This window comes from Ixodes scapularis, unplaced genomic scaffold (assembly GCF_016920785.2).
Source record: "Ixodes scapularis isolate PalLabHiFi unplaced genomic scaffold, ASM1692078v2 PGA_scaffold9__187_contigs__length_104089568, whole genome shotgun sequence".
NCBI classification, from domain to species: domain Eukaryota; kingdom Metazoa; phylum Arthropoda; class Arachnida; order Ixodida; family Ixodidae; genus Ixodes; species Ixodes scapularis.
In genome coordinates, this window is record NW_024609884.1 from 60,434,642 (window position 1) to 60,454,157 (window position 19,516).

Consider the following 19,516-nt stretch of genomic DNA (forward strand, 5'->3'; position numbering starts at 1 on the left):
ACGTCAATAATCCCTGGAGAAGGGAAACAAGAGGGACAAAAGACGAACACAAATCTCCAAACATAGCTAGGTGACTGGTGCGCGACCAAAAATATCCGCCTGGTCCGGGTATCGAATCCGGGACTTCTCGATTTCCAGTGGAGCGCTCAACCAACTGAGCTAACCACAGGTTACACGTCAGTAGAGCAAACGGGTTTTATCAGCCGCCCCCAGTCTAACACCAACAAGGGTGAAAGGTTTGCATTTTAAAGGGAAACTCCGGCCAAAATTCAGAAGGAAACAAATTACTGGTATCGCTTTAGTGACACAAAATACGAGCCCAGCCAAAATATTACGTCAAGGGGACGCCGCATTCCCAACTAATGCCGATAATAAAAATGCGACCCGCTGCGAGCAGCCACTCCTTAGCGGGCCGCCAGCGGGTCACCGATCGCCAAAGCAACCTTGGGCTGTGACGTCACGGTCGTTCTCTTTCTTTTTTTTTTTTTTTCGCCGGTCCGGACGGGCTTGCCCGTTGCGCGGTCGAGTGGCGTAAAGTGCGCTTCTTTGAGACGCTACCGCCGCTACTTCGGCTGGTGCTTGGCGTGTTTAACCGTTGCTTTTATCTGTAGCCCGTGCAGGTTCGGTATTGGCGACGTGCGCGACCGAAAGCGTCGCTGTGGTCGGCCTTCCACGATTGGCCCAAAAGCTGACTATGACGTCGGAAAGGGTATACCATCGACGGAAATAAGAGGAATGAAAGAACTTTATTTTTGACGGTGTTGGCAGTGTTGCTTTGAGACCGCAATGATTTCAGGCTTCCACCATGCTATTTACAAACACCATCGAACTTGTTCTTCGCAAGGTAATTACGTCACAAGGGGGAACCATAGGAGGGCGCCACCGAAACATCTCGCCGCTAATAGCCTTTTGTTTATTCGCTTCTGAGGACTCCAAGGCTCGTTTCAGCGAGCAACTCGGTACGCACTCGCGCGCATCGTGGTGTCAGACAGAAGCACTCCTCCTGCGAGGTTCTTCAGCACGTGGCAGTGGGTCATGTGCATATGGGTTAAAGGGGCGATGCAACAATTTTTGTACTTTGCGCAAATACCGCTTAGAACGGATCCCTGACGTTAATGACTTATGAAACGCGCGTTAATTTTTCACCACACGCAATAGAAGTCCCAGAAAATAATTAAAGAAAACGAGCAGCGTTCATCCCCTCAACTTGCAGCCAGAACAAGCGGTCACGTGATCTGGAACCGATTATATGCCGCCAATGTTGATCATAGCCACGCGCTGGGGTCGGCAAAGCACAGGACACGCGCGGAGTTCCAGACATTGTTAGGGCCCGGCGTCGTTGCAGCGATTGGACACGGGCCACTACCCGAATGCTTCTCGAGCTAGTAATTATCACGAGCCCAAGTCGAGTGCCCACGCAATGCTCGGGTCCAATCTATGAAATGCATTCAAATATCGTCATTGGGGTGTACTGCGATCCCCACATTACGTCATAAAATTTTGCAAAGGAGAGATTCAACGAAAATGACCACTTTTGTCCTTGAAATTACACCGCAACAAAGGAGTCTCTTGGCCAGTGGCGTTGCGTGCGAGTATCCTTGAGTCCCACTACTGCCAGTAAGCTCGTGTAAAGTGAAAAACATGCCAATTGAACATCGTTGCATGTCTTCACTAAACAACGTGTCTCCTGAAAAAAAAAAAAAAAGGTGCCCGCTTAGTTTAGAAATTGGCACACGACCTTGATGCGGGGATTCAAAATCAAATCCTTTAATTATCCCTTATGGAGAAAGGAGGCAGAGATAAAAAGCAACATTTTTGGGTTGTCGATATACGTCCTGCCTTAAATTAGTGAAAAGGGTGATTTCAGCCGAACCACAGTGAAGATGTAAGGTAAAACATGACGTCCACATAGCAATGAGCTTCGCATTACTAAGTGACATGTCTTACACAACAGGTAAGCATGATAAAAGTATCCAGATAAATAAAGCAGTCATTGTCAAATGCATTGTTGAACATGAAGCATTCACGCTTTGTTGAATGAGGAATGGTGGGCATGTAGACTACAATCACTAACTAGCTCCATTGACAAGTTTTTTTGTGTTCCTTTTGTGACCTTTGAGTGCGGCAAGCCTTTTTTTTATATTTTCACAAATTAGATCCACCAGCTAGACGAACTTACGTGGTAAATTACAGTGTCGTAACCTACAAACTCGCTTTTTACGCGCCCGAGGGGAAAAAACAAATAAACAAACGTATACAGCCCAGCACACGCGTTTTCGGACGCCGCGACCCGCGCCGGAGAGCCCCAAAGCTTCGTGTGTGGGACTGACCCCCAGCGCGAAAGCGAGAAGCCTAGGTACGAGTACGTACAAGCGCACGCACGGATAGGGCACCCCAAGTACTGTATGTACGTCACTGTGGGCGCGTTAAGTCGGCGCTCCTTTACTCCTACTCCGACGGTCCAAGTTTCATACTCCGAGCGCAGCAACTAAACGGCGCATAGCGTACAAGAGCGCGACACACCGAAGCTGTGTTCGAAACCTACTCGAATGAATCTGAGATACCCTGGCGGATTATGTCACGTGACAACAAAAATAGAGAAACGCTAAACGCGGGTAGGTTTTCGATAACCACCTTTACCCTAGAGTTAGATCGAGAAAGTTTTGTAACACGGCCAGAAACTATCAACGTGCCACACGAGCTCCTTCCGACCGTGAATACGGGTGGCAGAAGCCGAAAATATTTCGACGATAAATAATTAGGCCCGTATGGAGCAGCAGAGTCTAAAGCAAAAGAGACGGCGACGTTATGAAGTTAGTACGAACGGTTTTAATATTTCTGAAAGTTTTGAAGACTCGTTTCGTGCACATATGTGGAAGGTTACCTTGACCGATCTATTTATTGACCATGCATGCTGTTCCGATTTAAATTAAAGACAACAATCTTGAACCCGCTCGTCGACGCAGGAAACCCCCAAATTTGTCAGAGATTCCCTGGTTCCGTCAGTTCCGGCTCGCAGCGAGATGAAAGCCACGCCAATACCGGCACACCGTCGATTCGTTTTTAGGCGGTATGCATGAACAAGCCTTTCCCGCAACGCTAACTGGTGTTTCGGCTTTCCAATCTAAGTATCTTTATTCGCTGTGCTAAGCATTATAAAAGGGACAGAGCGGTCCGAATCTCCTCATCTCGACAACTTTTCTGTCGCTGTGCATTCGGCACGCTACCGTTTGACAGATGAATTTCTTTTTCAGGCAAGATGCACGAACAAAGCTTTTTCGGAACGCTAATTGCTGTCTTGGTTTTCAAGTCAAATTGTTTTTACCGGCTGAATTAAGCACTAATAAACTGAAAAGGGGCAGCGGTCCGGCTACGCCTCTCGTCTCGACGGTCTCAACAGCAGCGCAGCCATCTTGCTTGTTTACGTGACGTCACGGAGCGCGAAGAAGTCACTCGCGCTCACTGATCTCAATGACAATTGCTGGATCGCGCTTGCCGCTCCCGCAAGTGAAGCCACCGGGCTTCACTCGCTTGGGATACGATTTGCCGTTTTTGCTAGCCTTTGCTGCGGTTTTCCAGCGTGCTGACGACACGCTTTCTACTCGTTCGTCGTCATTCGCCGAAGAAGTTTTTTGAAGACTCTGTGTATTGTTGAGACTTGCCGTTGTGAACACGTGGAAAATTTTACGAAAGTGCAGTGTCGCAGGAAAAAGGCACAACGCGTCGAAAGGAAGGGCTGGCGGCGTGTTCAAAGCTTCCTTGGCACGCCGAAGTGCCGTGTCTCTGTGCCTTCGCGCGCTTGGATACCGACCAAGAACCGACGCCGTGTGAATGTGTTTAGCGAGTGCAATGTGCGTGAAGCCGTATCAAAAGGTACAACTCGTCGAAAACGTGTCGCCGGTGTCGCGGCGTGATCAAAGCTTCCTTGGCACGCCGAGTGATGCATCTTTGTGCCTTCGCACGCTTGGATACCGGTCAAGAATTGACGCCGCGCCAAAGTTCTGAACATGTGTCGCGCGTAGATGCCTTTAGATCATTTATATATATCGGCCACGGAGTTCTGGATCGTCCAGCTGTTCCGGTGAGTTGCAATCAATAAAAGGGGGAGATCTGTACGTGTTCTTATGTACTATATTAACCATGGCTATGTCCCAAATCTACTCTAATAGATTCCGTGGGAGCACGAATAGGGCAACGTTGTGGAGCCAGGGGGGTTTTCGAAAGCAGAAGTACAAGACGGCGAGAATGAAAATCTTTGAAGCGCGGCCGATATGGTCGTGTGCAATCTGTTGACCAATTACAATTAGGCGAGCCGCGCTCAAACGTCAAGTGCAATTAAGTAGGTTGATAATAAGCCAGCACTGATCAGTGATGAGGAGCTGTTGTGCACGGTATTGTGTAAATCGTCTAAGGACGAAAAAAAGACGTACCTTCTCTCCATCTTCCGTCGCTAGTGGACGCTGGATTAAGCTCGTTCCTAAACCGCGAGGGGAAAAGACGCTGATCCAGAGGCACGAACAGCTTCACGCACATTGCACTCGCTGAACACATACACACGGCGTCGGTTCTTGGTCGGTATCCAAGCGTGCGAAGGCACAGAGACACGGCACTTCGGCGTGCCAAGGAAGCTTTGAACACGCCGCCAGCCCTTCCTTTCGACGCGTTGTGCCTTTTTCCTGCGACACTGCACTTTCGTAAAAATTTCCACGTGTTCACAACGGCAAGTCTCAACAATACACAGAGTCTTCAAAAAACTTCTTCGGCGAATGACGACGAACGAGTAGAAAACGTGTCGTCAGCACGCTGGAAAACCGCAGCAAAGGCTAGCAAAAACGGCAAATCGTATCCCAAGCGAGTGAAGCCCGGTGGCTTCAGTTGCGCTGCAGCGAACAAGCGGGGAAGCGCGATCCAGCAATTGTCATGGAGATCAGTGCTCGCGCTCCCAGAAATTTTCGATGCACGAAGAGCGCGCTCGAGTGTCAGTCTCCGGTGGCACTCCTGTCCGTTTAGTGAAAGGAGCGCTAAACGGACAGGAGTGCCTCCGGAGACTGACACTCGAGCGCGCTCTTCGTGCACCGAGAATTTTTCGGAGCGCGAGTGACTTCTTCGCGCTCCATGACTTCACGTAAACAAACAAGATGGCTGCGCTGCTCTTGCGACCGCCGAGACGAAAAGGCGTAGGCGGATCGCTGCCCCTTTTCAGTTGATTAGTGCTTAATCCAGCGGATAAAAACGATTTGATTTGAAAGCCAAGACAGCAATTAGCGTTCCGAAAAAGGTTTGTTCAAGCATCTCGCCTGAAAAAGAGATTCATCTATCAAACGGTAGCGTACCGATTGCACAGCAACAGAAAAGTTATCAAGATGCGGAGACATTCGGACCGCTCTGTCTCTTTTATAATGCTTAGCCCAGCGAATAAAGATACTTCGATTTGAAAGCCGAAACATCAGTGAGCGTCGAGGAAAAGGTTTGTTCCTGCGTCTTGCCTGAGAACGAATTGATCTATCGAACGAGCGTGCCGATAGCTTGTGGATGCTATAGGGGCGCCACTGTGTGTAAAGAGCGCGGGGGGCGTTACCCCCTGTGAAAGAACGCATAAAAGCAGCAGCGGGGACGCCGACCAAAAGAGAGAGAAGCGGGGCCTGGAGCGAAAGGTACACGCTGCGGCGGTGTCAAGCAACGACCTTGTTATTACTAACTTCATGTTTACAATTTACTAATAAATGTAGTTTCACGTATTCCGAAATCCTGGCTCCGTGTTGTTTCGCCGGGTTGGGCACGCAGCAAGGCAACTTTCCCACATGGCGCCCAACGTGGGGCCACAACACGGACTGTGATACCTAGAAAGTTACGTAAGTCTTTCATCACATACATGCACAACTCCGCACTAGCCGGACACAGTAGTGGGAGCAAAACGTATGATAAGTTGTCCCAAATTGTGACCTGGCCCGGCATGCGGCAAGATGTACTGAGGTCTGCGCGTAGTTGCCCGTCATGCCAGAAAGCGAAGCCACGTGGTGGTCAACCCCCTGGCCTCATGCAACCGATGGTAAGCCAGAGCCCTTTGCAGATCTGTTGTTGCGACGTCATGGGCCCATTCCCGCGTAGTCCTCGCGGAAATCAGTACTTGTTCGTGGTAACGGATCATTTCACGAAATGGGTTGAGCTGTTCCCTTTGCGCAAACTGGACTCGCAGAAAATCTGGGATTGTCTGCTGCAAACATTCGCGCGCTTTGGATTCCCGACGAGTTTGATTTCCGACAACGCTTCCTATTTCACTAGCAAGGTGTTCGTGGATGCGTGTGCGATGCTGGGAATTGACCATAAACGTACATCACCGTATCACCCGCAAGCAAACATCACTGAAAGGGTGAACCGGAACCTTAAGATGATGCTCGTCGCGCATACCGATCGCCACAAGGACTGGGACGCGAAGCTCCCAGAAATGGCCTTCGCCACACACACCACGGTTAACCGGTCGACCGGTCTCAGCCCTGCCCAGCTAAATTTTGACAAAGAACTTGCCTTCCCGCTTTCGAACGCTCTTCGCTCAACAGAACCCACGTCGCAATACCGCAGCTACTCAAAGTTAGCAGACGACCTCCGCAAGCGCTTCTCGGACAACCTCAGAGAAGCTCGGGAGAGCCTCGACGTCGCCAGACTGCAGCAGTCCGAGCAGTACAACCAGGGACGCCGAAACCTGCAGTTTGAGGTGGGAGACCTCGTGCTCAGGCGCACTCATCCCCTGAGCGATGCAACAAGGGGATTCACGGCCTCACTGGCAAACAGGTGGGAGGGTTCATTCCGTGTTGGCAAAAAGCTGTCCCCGCTCACATACACACTTATTTGCTGCTCCAGTGGTCAGTCCACAGGACCAATTCATGTCACCGACCTAAAACTATTCCACAGCCAAGAAGATATCTCGCAGGATCCAGCAGATGGCAGCAGCAGTCGGGTCCCTGATTCCCCCTCCCCGCCACCCCGGTGGTACAATCTGCGACGTCGGTGACAGCTAACAGGGAGATCACGAAGCGATTAACAAAAACATTTGTTCTTCACCCTTAAAATTTTGAACGTTCTCCGGTTCATACCCCATCAATATGTTCTCCTTTTGAGAGGGGGGGGGGGGGGGGGCAGTATATCCCACCTGAGAGCAGGGCCGTAACCAGAGGGGGGGTTAGGGGTTTCTGACCCCCCCCGAAATTTTTTTTCTGGGTACGGCCCTGGTAGGTGCACTGGCAGCCAGCCGATTTCAATCTCCACCTCTGCGCACGCGCAGTGGCGCCGGTCGGCTACCGGGTACCAAACCGGGACCGGTTCTCCGGTTTGCTGTAACTCTTCATTATATGCCACCGATGCACATGATTCATAGGCGAAAACAAGACAATACACACTTCCAAAATGGCCGCCGTTGTCCCCGAAACCCCCCCCCCCCCCCCCCCCCCGAAATTTTTTTCTGGGTACGGCCCTGCCTGAGAGCACTTATCGACTTTTATTTTCAAGGGCCACGCGCGGCACGCCTAATGTTGCGCTCATCGGGCTATTTCCTATTTTTATGAAGATGGAGAGAGGGTGGCGATCTCATCACCGCGGCCGTCGCAGCCATATCAGCCACCACGGCCACCAGGGCCGGGGGACCCATTCGAGGTGGCGACCACGGTCACCCAGGCCACAAGGACAGGGGCCGGGGCCATCACGACGACATCAGGGCAACGCGGACTTCCACATCCTCTGCCGCCGCTGCCGGCGACGGCCACAAGCCACCGTGACAACATGGATAGTGCAGACCGACGGTGGACCGGTCGGCTGGGCATCCCGGCAAGCCTGGGAAGAACAACCACGCCCAGAACGCGGGGAGGCGCACGTCATCGTCCCCAAGCCTTTCAGGGGACTGACACTGGAGGACCGCAACCCCAACGATCCAGCGGCGCAATACACCGCAGAGGAACGGAGGCTCCTCTGTCCGCTGTGCGGAGTCCCGGAGCTCGCTCGAGAAACACACCGAGCGGGGCTCCTACACGTGACCCGGGAAGCTGCCGACCGCGCTGCGAGGCTCCAGAACCACGACGAGCTGCAGAGGGCCATCGACGTCGTACGAAGGCAACGTCCTCAACTTCTGAGGTCAAACGACCACGACGAGCACGTCATCGACATGCCTGACTTTTGAGGGGGGGATTGTGTGGACGCTATAGGGGCGCCACAGTGTGTAAAGAGCGGGGGGGCGTTACCCCTTGTGAAAGAACGCATAAAAGCAGCAGCGGGGACACCGACCAAAAGAGAGAGAAGCGGGGCCTGGAGCGAAAGGTACACGCTGCGGCGGTGTCAACCAACGACCTTGTTATTACTAACTTCATGTTTACGATTTACTAATAAATGTAGTTTCACGTTTTCCGAAATCCTGGCTCCGTGTTGTTTCGCCGGGTTGGGCACGCAGCAAGCAACTTTCCCACAAGCTCGGAGACAGAAAAGTTGTGATGAAAGGACAGCCAGACAGCTGACCTGTTTAGAATGCTTAGCCCAGCATCAGCGAATAAAGAAACTTAGATTGGAAAGCCGAAACACCAGTTAGCGTTGCGGGCAAGGTTTGTTCATGTATACCGCTTAAAACGAATTGACGTGCAATCGAACTACGGTGTGCCGATATCGGCGTAGCTTCCGTCTCGCTGCGAGACGGAACCGACGGAACCAGGGAATCTCTGACTAATTTGAGGATTTCCTGCGTCGACGAGCGGGTTCAAGAATGTTGTCTTTAATATAATTCGGAACAGCATGCATGGTCAATAAATAGATCGGCCAGGCAACCTTCCACATATGTGCACGAAGCGAGTCTTCAAACCTTTCAGGAACATTAAAACGTTTGTAGAAACTTCATAACGTCGCCGTCTCTTTTGCTTTAGACTCTGCCGCTCCACACGGGCCTAATTATTTATCTTCGAAATATTTTCGGCTTCTGCCACCCGTATCTACGGTCGGAAGGAGTTTGTGTGGCCCGTCTGTAGCCCGTCGATAGTTTCTGACCGTGTATCAAAAGTTACTCGATCTCACTCTATGGTAAAGGTGGTTATCGAAAACCTATTCGCGTCCAGCGTTTCTCTATTTCTGTTGTCACGTGACAGAATCTGCCAGGGTAACTCGGATACATTCGAGTAGTTTTGGAACGCAGCCTCGGTGTGTCGCTAGTGTCGCGCTCCTGTACGCTATGCGCCGTTTAGTTGCTGCGCTCCGAGTATGAAACTCGGAGCGTCGGAGTAGGAGTAAAGGAGCGCCGACTTAACGCACCCACTGGCAGCGCGGCGTATCGAGACCCTCTCCCTCTCCATCCACGGAGTCCCGATGACAATTTAGGCCTAGAGACGCGTACCGACAAGCACACGCACGGCGACGGCCCGCCGGGTACCAAGTTAATCAAACGCCTACCGCCCGCGCGTTCTACCGCTCATTAAAAAAAAAAAACAATCAGGGTATTTTGCCGCAGAAAGTTACTTCCACCGTTTTAGCGAAATAAACGACTACGGTATTGATTTTGGCGTGCGCCATAACCACTACCGTAGTTGAAGCGGAGGGGTAGTGAGATCGGCGTCCCACACCGGCACCGAACGAGTTCACTCGCCCGCCAGTCGCTAGCTTTTGGGTATACGCACTAACTATTGACACATATGCTGGATATCTACCACGTATACAGAATTAAAACGAAAGCAGCTTACCTTTAATCTTTAAACGGCTAGCGCCACAGAGGCAGGTGCCGCTTGGACCGCGTACTCGTTCAACGAGAACGACCATGACGTCAAGTCCGCCTAGCGGCTGATTTTCCTTGGTAGCCGGGGCCTCGAGTGGCTCGTTTCGGTTTTGTCGACCGCCCCCCAAACAAAACTTGGAGGCGTCGATATCTTTAAAACTACGCACAATACCGCGAAAAAGATGCCACCTTGTAATTCAGGGAGGCTGACTGCGCTAAAAACAGTCATAATCTAAAAATTGAAACTATGGACCGGAGTTGCCCTTTAAGATTATGATTATCGATCCTTGTTTTCACCCTTGTTGGTGTCAGACTGGTGGTGGCTGATAAAACCCGTTTGCTCTACTGACGTGTAACCTGTGGTTGGCTCAGTTGGTAGAGCGCTCCACTGGAAATGGAGAGGTCCCGAGTTCGATACCCGGACCAGGCGGATTTTTTCGGTCGCGCACTATAGTCGCCTCGCTGTGTTTGGAGATTTGTGTTTGTCCTCTGTCCCTCTTGTTCCCCTTCTCCAGGGATTATTGTCCTGAAGAGCGTGCTATAGAATACAGTAGCGCACATCAGTCAAAAGGAAATTCGACCCCCTCGCGCGAGGCTACATCATCTGTACACGTTTGTGAACCCGCGAATCGAGGGGGTACGGACCCGCGTCTGATGTCTGTACAGGTGGAGGAAGATGTCGAAGAAGTTGGGAAGGGTGAAACTGGTGTAAAAGACAAGAACAAATAAACAATAAAGAAGAAGAACACGATGGAAGGCGACGGAGAGCCTACTCGGCGTTGTCTTACTTGATCTTTGTCTTTCGTATATTTGTACATGCCTTGCCCGTTTTTCTAGTGGTTCTAGTGACCGGTCATACAAAAAATTCCGTTGGCTTTTCGGCTATTCCCCCCTTCCTGATGCTTTCTATTTTGTTGAACGTGCTCTCTTTATGCTGATGAATGTTCTGCTCGGATTGCTACAGTTCCTGTATTATGCTCATATTTATAAAAAGTAAGTAGTAATTAAAGTAATTAATTACTAATATTTTGTAACAAAATTACATTGCAAATTACTTCCGAAAAAAAAATTAACGTAGAAACTACAAACTTACTTGAAAAAGTAGCGGATTACAAGTAATCCGTTACTTGTAGCAGATAACTTCCCAAGTCTGACCCAGTGTGAGGATACTTCAACTTCCTCTACTAGTGCAAGCGCGTGCAATGCCAAGCGTCCATGCATTATGAAATTAAAACATAACCGCGTGGGTAGCACGTGCCCTACGCATAGTGAGGAAAACAGAAGCGCCCCTGGCGAGTTTCTCACCGCGAATAGACCCTTTGAGAAATTCAGTCTGGCCGCGCCGATAACTATTATCACCTAATAGCATGTTATCAGTACATGATAATAGCCGCCTTTTGATGGCTGATGAAGGAAGGCAGGCACCGACGCGGGGAGGAGCCTGAACTTTCCGGACGTTAGTTCGTTGTATTGTTGTTCGACATCAGCGTAACGAAACTCAAAAACATCTGTGCGCTACGCATTTTAAGGATGTCATGGGAATCCTAGGAATGCTCGGTTTCGGCACGCCACAGCCAGCTCGTGACAATAAAATGTGATGAATATTATCAAGCGATATACCCATGTACGCGCCCCGTAAAGGGTGTATTCATTGGCGGCCATAGCTGTGTGCGCGAATGCTGAGCGCGTGCTGATAGCGAGCTTTCACAGTTCTTTTGCAACGTGCATTCCGCACCATCAAAAGTGCCGGTCTTAGCAGCCCATTGATGTGAGCTCGTTCTGAGCATGCGCTTTAAACAGCACCCACAAATATAGCGTCCAGTGAATACTCCCTATAGGAAGTATTCACTGGAGGCCATAGCTGTGTGCGCGACCGCTGAGCGCGTGCTGATGGCTAGCTTTTAGGGATCTTTTGCAACGTGCATTCCGCACCATCAAAAGTGCCGGTCTTAGCAGCCTATTGATGTGAGCTCGTTCTGAGCATGCGCTCTAAACAGCACCCACAAATATAGCGTCCAGTGAATACTCCCTATAGGAAGTATTCACTGGTGGCCATAGCTGTGTGTGCGACCGCTGAGCGCGTGCTGATGGCTAGCTTTTAGGGATCTTTTGCGACGTGCATTCCGCACCATCAAAAGTGCCGGTCTTAGCAGCCTATGGATGTGAGCTCGTTCTGAGCATGCGCTCTAAACAGCACCCACAAATATAGCGTCCAGTGAATACTCCCTATAGGAAGTATTCACTGGAGGCCATAGCTGTGTGCGCGACCGCTGAGCGCGTGCTGATGGCTAGCTTTTAGGGATCTTTTGCAACGTGCATTCCGCATCATCAAAAGTGCCGGTGTTAGCAGCCTATTGATGTGAGCTCGTTCTGAGCATGCGCTTTAAACAGCACCCACAAATATAGCGTCCAGTGAATACTCCCTATAGGAAGTATTCACTGGAGGCCATAGCTGTGTGTGCAACCGCTGAGCGCGTGCTGATGGCTAGCTTTTAGGGATCTTTTGCAACGTGCATTCCGCACCATCAAAAGTGCCGGTCTTAGCAGCCTATTGATGTGAGCTCGTTCTGAGCATGCGCTCTAAACAGCACCCACAAATATAGCGTCCAGTGAATACTCCCTATAGGAAGTATTCACTGGAGGCCATAGCTGTGTGCGCGACCGCTGAGCGCGTGCTGATGGCTAGCTTTTAGGGATCTTTTGCAACGTGCATTCCACACCATCAAAAGTGCCGGTCTTAGCAGCCTATTGATGTGAGCTCGTTCTGAGCATGCGCTTTAAACAGCACCCACAAATATAGCGTCCAGTGAATACTCCCTATAGGAAGTATTCGCTGGAGGCCATAGCTGTGTGCGCGACCGCTGAGCGCGTGCTGATGTCTAGCTTTTAGGGATCTTTTGCAACGTGCATTCCACACCATCAAAAGTGCCGGTCTTAGCAGCCTATCGATGTGATCTCGTTCTGAGCATGCGCTCTAAACAGCACCCACAAATATAGCGTCCAGTGAATACTCCCTATAGGAAGTATTCACTGGAGGCCATAGCTGTGTGCGCGACCGCTGAGCGCGTGCTGATGGCTAGCTTTTAGGGATCTTTTCCAACGTGCATTCCACACCATCAAAAGTGCCGGTCTTAGCAGCCTATTGATGTGAGCTCGTTCTGAGCATGCGCTCTAAACAGCACCCACAAATATAGCGTCCAGTGAATACTCCCTATAGGAAGTATTCACTGGAGGCCATAGCTGTGTGCGCGACCGCTGAGCGCGTGCTGATGGCTAGCTTTTAGGGATCTTTTGCAACGTGCATTCCACACCATCAAAAGTGCCGGTCTTAGCAGCCTATTGATGTGAGCTCGTTCTGAGCATGCGCTCTAAACAGCACCCACAAATATAGCGTCCAGTGAATACTCCCTATAGGAAGTATTCGCTGGAGGCCATAGCTGTGTGCGTGACCGCTGAGCGCGTGCTGATGGCTAGCTTTCGGGGTTCTTTTGCAACGTGCATTCCACACCGTCAAAATGGCCGGTCTTAGCAGCCTATTAATGGGGGCTCGTTCTGAGCATGCGCTCTAGACAGCACCCACAAATATGGCGGCCAGTGAATACTCCTTACAGGAGGTATTCACTGGACGCCATATTTGAGGGCGATGTTTAGAACGCGTGCTCAGAGCGAGCTCACATTAATAGCCTTCTAAGACCGGCAACCTTGATGGTGCTAAATGCACGCTCTAAAAGGACTGCAGAAGCTCGCCGTGAGCACGCGCTCAGCAGCAGACATCATTGAAATCGAATAGAATGCAGGAAGAACTGTACAGCGAAGAACACCGCAACTTTCGTACGTCTGCTGTTGAGAAATAGACACTAGGTTTTAACCAACATTAGCATTCAAGAATTTAAACTGCTAGTTGTGGCACTAGATGGCACTGAATTTCTGAAAGGGTCTACTGGCACAACGTTGATTGGCACTCAATGTGCACGAGCGCACAGGCGCCCATAATTTCTAAAGGACAACGGACGATTGAGGTTTTAGCAGTTCTTCTCTATCTTGAGGACACCGTAAGTTTCGCGTGTTGTCAGTTCTTGTTTTCTATCTAGAGGACACCGGACGTTCTGAGTTTCAGCAATGATTGAAGAGCAGACTAACTCGCATCAGCTGATTATCAATTCTATACACTTCATAAAGGAAGTCTCGCCGGATCTGGCTTAGAGGCCATCAATCCGCCGCAGGCGGTGGTGGTAAACCCCTACACAATACTGAAAAAAAAACAGAAACAAAAAAAAAACACAAAAACTTGTAAATTTGGGTGCATAGTCCCAGCCCTAGGACTCCAGCCAGATGCAGTCTTACGTTACAGCGCAAAGAAAGCGAACTCCCATGGCGTTACAGGGGGTGCGCGAAGGACTTGTCGTCTGAAATTGGCGGTGCCTGGTGTCAGAACCGCGACCTTCTAGGTCGTGGTCAGAACGGCTTTCTTGGCGAGGACGCAACTTTACCTAAGTAACAGACTTATTCCAAAACTCGGAGTGCTTCATCGCGGCGTAACGCATGTTATGCATTATGGGAATCAGTGGGAAGAGTAATCCGTACGCGCTCCGCTCCTGGCCCATAGGTTCCCAGAATGATACGCGCGCGGTGACGGATTTATGTAAATAGTCTATTGTGTTTTATGTTCAGACAGCCGGAAGTTAGTCATCCTCAATACGCGTCTGGTGTCTCAGCTGGAGATAAAAAATTGTAGCCAGTGCAGTACAACCTTTAGCGTAAGACCTGGTGTTTCTTTTTTTTTTTTTTTTTTTAATCTTTGCGGCAATAGTGATACATGGGGGGCTATGTTCCGCTTTTTGCACTCCCAGGAGACTAGGGAGAGGGAAGTGACGTCAACGACACAGCAAACGCAGATTGGGTGTTGATTTCGTTTTCTTCTGTCAACATCCAATCTGCATTTGCTCTAGTCGTTGACGTCACTTCCCTCTCCCTAGTCTCCTGGGAGTGCAAAAAGCGCAACATAGCCCCCATGGTCGCACGCTGGTATGATGCTCATCCACATCGAAATGGGCAGGGGTGGTGATTGAATCTAATGGCGAATTCCACTGGACGTTTTGGAGCGCGCCGGGATCAGTTGACCAGATCCGGACTGGAGCACAAGATCCGAACAGGGTCGCGCCGCCTACGGATCCCCCGTGGAACATGACCACTGCTCCGGGATCGGTGGATGCCTTCCCGTCATTCAACTGCCCGGGAATCCCCTTTCCGCGGCCGGCGAGGTCGTTTCGAAGACGTTTTCGCAATCGCGGCGCTAACGTGTTCGACGCACGAGCGGCAGGAATGGCTCAGGCGCTTCTAACAAAGATAACCGGAATGCCCGTAGCGCGGCAAATGCATTCTCTTCTCCTTTCTGGAAAACGAACCGGCTGTCGAGCCAAGGGGTAAGCAAGCGGCCATTACGAATTCTTCTGATGTCAAGACAATCTAGGAGCCCAGCCAGCGACGTGCTCCTTCTTCTTCTTAGGCGAGATGGGCGAAATCAGGCGAGATGCCCCACGTGAAAGGAAGTCACGTGTGTGCGCCGAGGGCTGGCCCGGCTGGCTTCCGGTTGAACCCGCCGAAATCGTGGGAGCGTCTTTTCTCGGATCCAGATCGAGATCTGGAGCGGGAGCTAGTCCAAAACGACCAGTGAAACACGTCGGTCTCGATCCCAATCGCCCAGTGAAATAGGCTCGCTCCAGAAAAGTCGATCCCGGCGCGCTCCAAAACGCCCGTGGAATTCGCCATAAGACCCTGGGTTTCGCAGAGCGAGCTTTCGCTCCACGCGCTCCTAGAGCCACTGGATGCTTGGAAAGTGGTACCAAGTTCCGCGTATGATCGCCATTTTGGTTCATGGAATGTGCAGTTTTTCCAGTGTTTCCTCGACCTGTCGATTCCTGGTGAGCCTATCTAAATTCACTGGTGACGGGTATAGCTTCATACTATTGAACGGGGTCGCTCGCAAACCGCATCCGCAACCGCTTCGTAAACGCGGCTCAACCACCAGTGTGAATGCGCCGTAAGGGAGGATAGTAAGTAAAATCGAAAGAAAAAAGGAGTAAAGCTATACGCACTACGTCGTGCATCTCGACCGGACATGGCTAAACGCATGACGCGTTGAGCTCGTGCAATTTGGGTCACCATTTTCGGATGGCGCGTGTATCACTGGGGAGCGCGTTCACACAATCCCCCACCTCCTTCTCCTCCGCGGGCCAAAAGAGCAGACAAGAGAGTTAAAGGGGCCGGTCTAACCCTCGACCTCACAGCTCCGCCTAACGCATGCAGCGAGCTGCTGTGAGGCTATTTGTAAGGAGCAAAGATGGAAGTTGAACGAGAGACGTTTGGCCGCGGTGGCCCTGGCGTTGACTATTCAGGACGAGGAGGACTTAAGTGAACCGATAAAGGCATGGGGACATCTTTAGATGATTATTTAAGTAGTCGTCGCGACTATTGTCCCACAGAGCGGGGAATCCCTCCACGAGCGCGGTGAGGTAAAATGGTGCATCGTCGCACTTAAGTGAACCAAAAAGGGCATGCTGCATGAAGCCCTGGATGTGGAGGAAAGATCGTGGTCTGCATAGTCAACTCTTTTCGGAGCTGTTGGTTTCGGACCCCGACGAGTACCGCCGGCTTCTGCGCGTCAGGGAGGAGCAGTTTTTACAGCTCCTAGCGCGCGTTGGGCCAAGATGTTCTGCCACAGGGACATCTTTAGATGATTATTTAAGTAGTCGTCGCGACTATTGTCCCACAGAGCGGGGTATTGCTCCATGAGCGCGACGAAGTAAAAAGTTGCATCGTCGCACAACAAAAGGTTTGTCTTCTTCGTCTTCAACAGTTGGCACCAAAAGAAAACGACTTTGGATTTGGATTCCAATCCAAACAACAAAAGTCTGCTTGTTGCCAGACTTGGCGCTTCAGTTATACTAAAAACGCCGCGGTCCGCCGCCAAGGTCCGGGCGAGAAAAGTCGCTTGGCATTTCTCAGAAGCGCGGGCCGCGGACCGCCGGCGGACCTCGAAAACCGGTGACGTAAGATCACGTGATGCGCGGCCCGCGGACCAAAACAGCAATTTGGTCCGTCGTGTGGATACACCTTAATGAGCTTCGCCCCTAAAAGGCTCACGCCGATGCGAAATGCCACGTTCACACGTGGTTTCTAAATGCACCGGTCTGCAGTCCCCGCGCGACCCGGGTCGCCCTGACCTACCCACGTGTCTCACTCCAATGAATTTACTGGCTCCACAGGATTCGTACAATTCGCCGTGTGCCGTGTGCCTGCTTACACTGAGAGGTAGAGGACGGCGGCGCGCGGCGCCGCAACGTCGCGGCGCCTGCCCCACGGCCACGTTGCCGGCGCTCCGGCGCGACTGCGAGGCCCGGGCTTCTCGGGCTTCCTGCATGACGCTGTGCTCCCCTTGCCCGTTGTTTATTCATGTTGCGTTTTTTTACGTTATTATGGTTGGATGCATGGGTACTCAGAGTGTGGTAAGAAGTTTCTGTAAAACAAAAAGAATACATTTGAGAATCAACTTTTTACAGTTAAATTCTAAAACACTTTTTACCGCTTGAAGGCCTATGGCACATATCGCGATGATTCAAGCCCGCAATAAAATGTTACAATGGTGTAGCACAGGGCAAGATTGATCAGCGGGTCGTTGAAGTATGCTAGTGCGTTGAATGAATACTTGTTAACAGAGCGGCACAGAACCTGTCTCGAACCGATGGTTACAGAAACGACGCCGGTTTGATATTTATGTGTAGTCTTGTGCGAATAGTGAATTTTGAGTTCGAAGCGAATTCGTAGCAAATAGTGGTTTAGGCCGAATATTTTCGATTCGAATATCGAATAGTTTTCCCACGCCTTTCACTACCATTGCATAATGCTTTGACGAAAACCCAGCTAAGCTCGTGAAGGTTGTTCCACTTGTTCATTTATAAGCTAAGTATAATCTATCTATATTTATGAACTGTGACCTCAGAAGGTCTGGTGTCCTCGGGTGGCAAGTAAACGACGGATTTGACATAAAATGAATCCTGTAGTTGTGGTCAACTATACCTAATGGTGTTAATTCAGAAATCTTTCTATATGAAATATTCTTTCTTTAATCTCGAATTAAAAGGAATGAATCGTGCATGATGAACGCAGGTTGTAAGGGCATCTCTGCCTAACATACTATACTCTTGCATAACAGTTTAATTTTAAACATTTTACTGCAATGTAGATATACACATTCACAAAGTTTTAATTTATTTTCACATGCAGTCGGCACAGGTGCACCATCCCGCTTTGAATGTATTCTTTACTTCCAAGCACGCAATTACGATATTCATACTTTTCCAAGTGTTTACTACGGCGTGTTACCCCGTTTAGTGCGCTTCTTACAAAGCACCGGTGCGCCGCGGAAAAGCAACACCCGCGGAGCTCGCTTCCGCGGCTATTGCTACTCCGCAGCGCACCGGTGCTTGGCAAGAAGCACACTCAACGGGGCCAACTCGCCGCAGTCAACATTTGGAAAAACGCGAATACTGCAGTTCTTCTCGAAGCGAATATCAAATAGTGTATTATTCGGAACTACTATTCGAAATTTCGAATATTCGCACAATCCTAATTATGTGACATAAATTATAATCTTTCTTGTGAATGTGCAACTAAATGACTAGAGAAACCTTTTGTCATAATTTCTGCCAGTTATGAAAAAAAAATGCCACTCAACTTCAACTTTCCGAATGTACTGCTGATTTCCGGGAACTAAATGCGCGAGATAATACTAAATATTGTATGTAAAAACACCGCCCAGTTAAATTTTAATATGGGCGGACATTGTGCCCACGTAAGATGTTGTGGTCGCACCGCTGTGACACTTCATGTCGTGCAAGCACGCACACTTAAAAGGACGATGAAGACACCTTCGATATTTTATTTTACAATTGGAATAGGCTTCAGGCGATGTTGACAAAGTCATAAATAGGGATTCCGCGAACCACCCTAGGTTCGAATTCGAAAGGTTTCGATATTTTCGAACCGAATTAAGGTTCGAATTAAATTTATTTCCCAGAGCTGAGTTTGAGACGTTGTCCTGTCCCCTTTTTTCTGCCTTCTTACACTTTTTCTTTCAAATTTTATTCCCAGAGCTGAGTTTGAGGCATTGGCCTGTCCCTTTTTTCTGCCTTCTTACACTTTTTCTTTCAAATTTCATTCCCAGTCTCAGGATTTTGCATCATGATCAACATACACCAGCTCGCCTGCACCCTGACAATCTTTTAGTTTGTAATTGCTTTGGAGGTTGGAGGTTAAAAATAGTTTGGAGGTTAAAAATAGTTGGCCGCAAATATGCGGAAGGGTGCCAATCAATCAACGTATGTGAGGGAAAAGTTGGAGCAGAAATGAAGAGCGTTGGCAGATCATAGCTCATGGGAACTTGTGATTAAGTCACATGTTGCGAAACAGCGACGCGCGCAATATAGCTGGTAGTTGTGTGTGTCTAGTTGTGATTCATATGACTCACACAGGTCTGTCGCGCCGCCACAAAGCGGCGGCGCGATTAAGTTGCGTTTCAGGGATACCACAATTATCATTGGTAGCCGTGAAAGTGTGTGAGACTCTCGCGCTCCGGAGCGCGGACTTAACGCGCGTTAAATCCGTGCTCCGGAGCGCGAGAGTTTAGCGCTCCTTTCACTAAACGGACAGGAGTGCCACCGGAGACTCACACTCGAGCGCGCTCTTCGTGCACCGAAAATTTCTGGGAGCGCGAGTGACTCG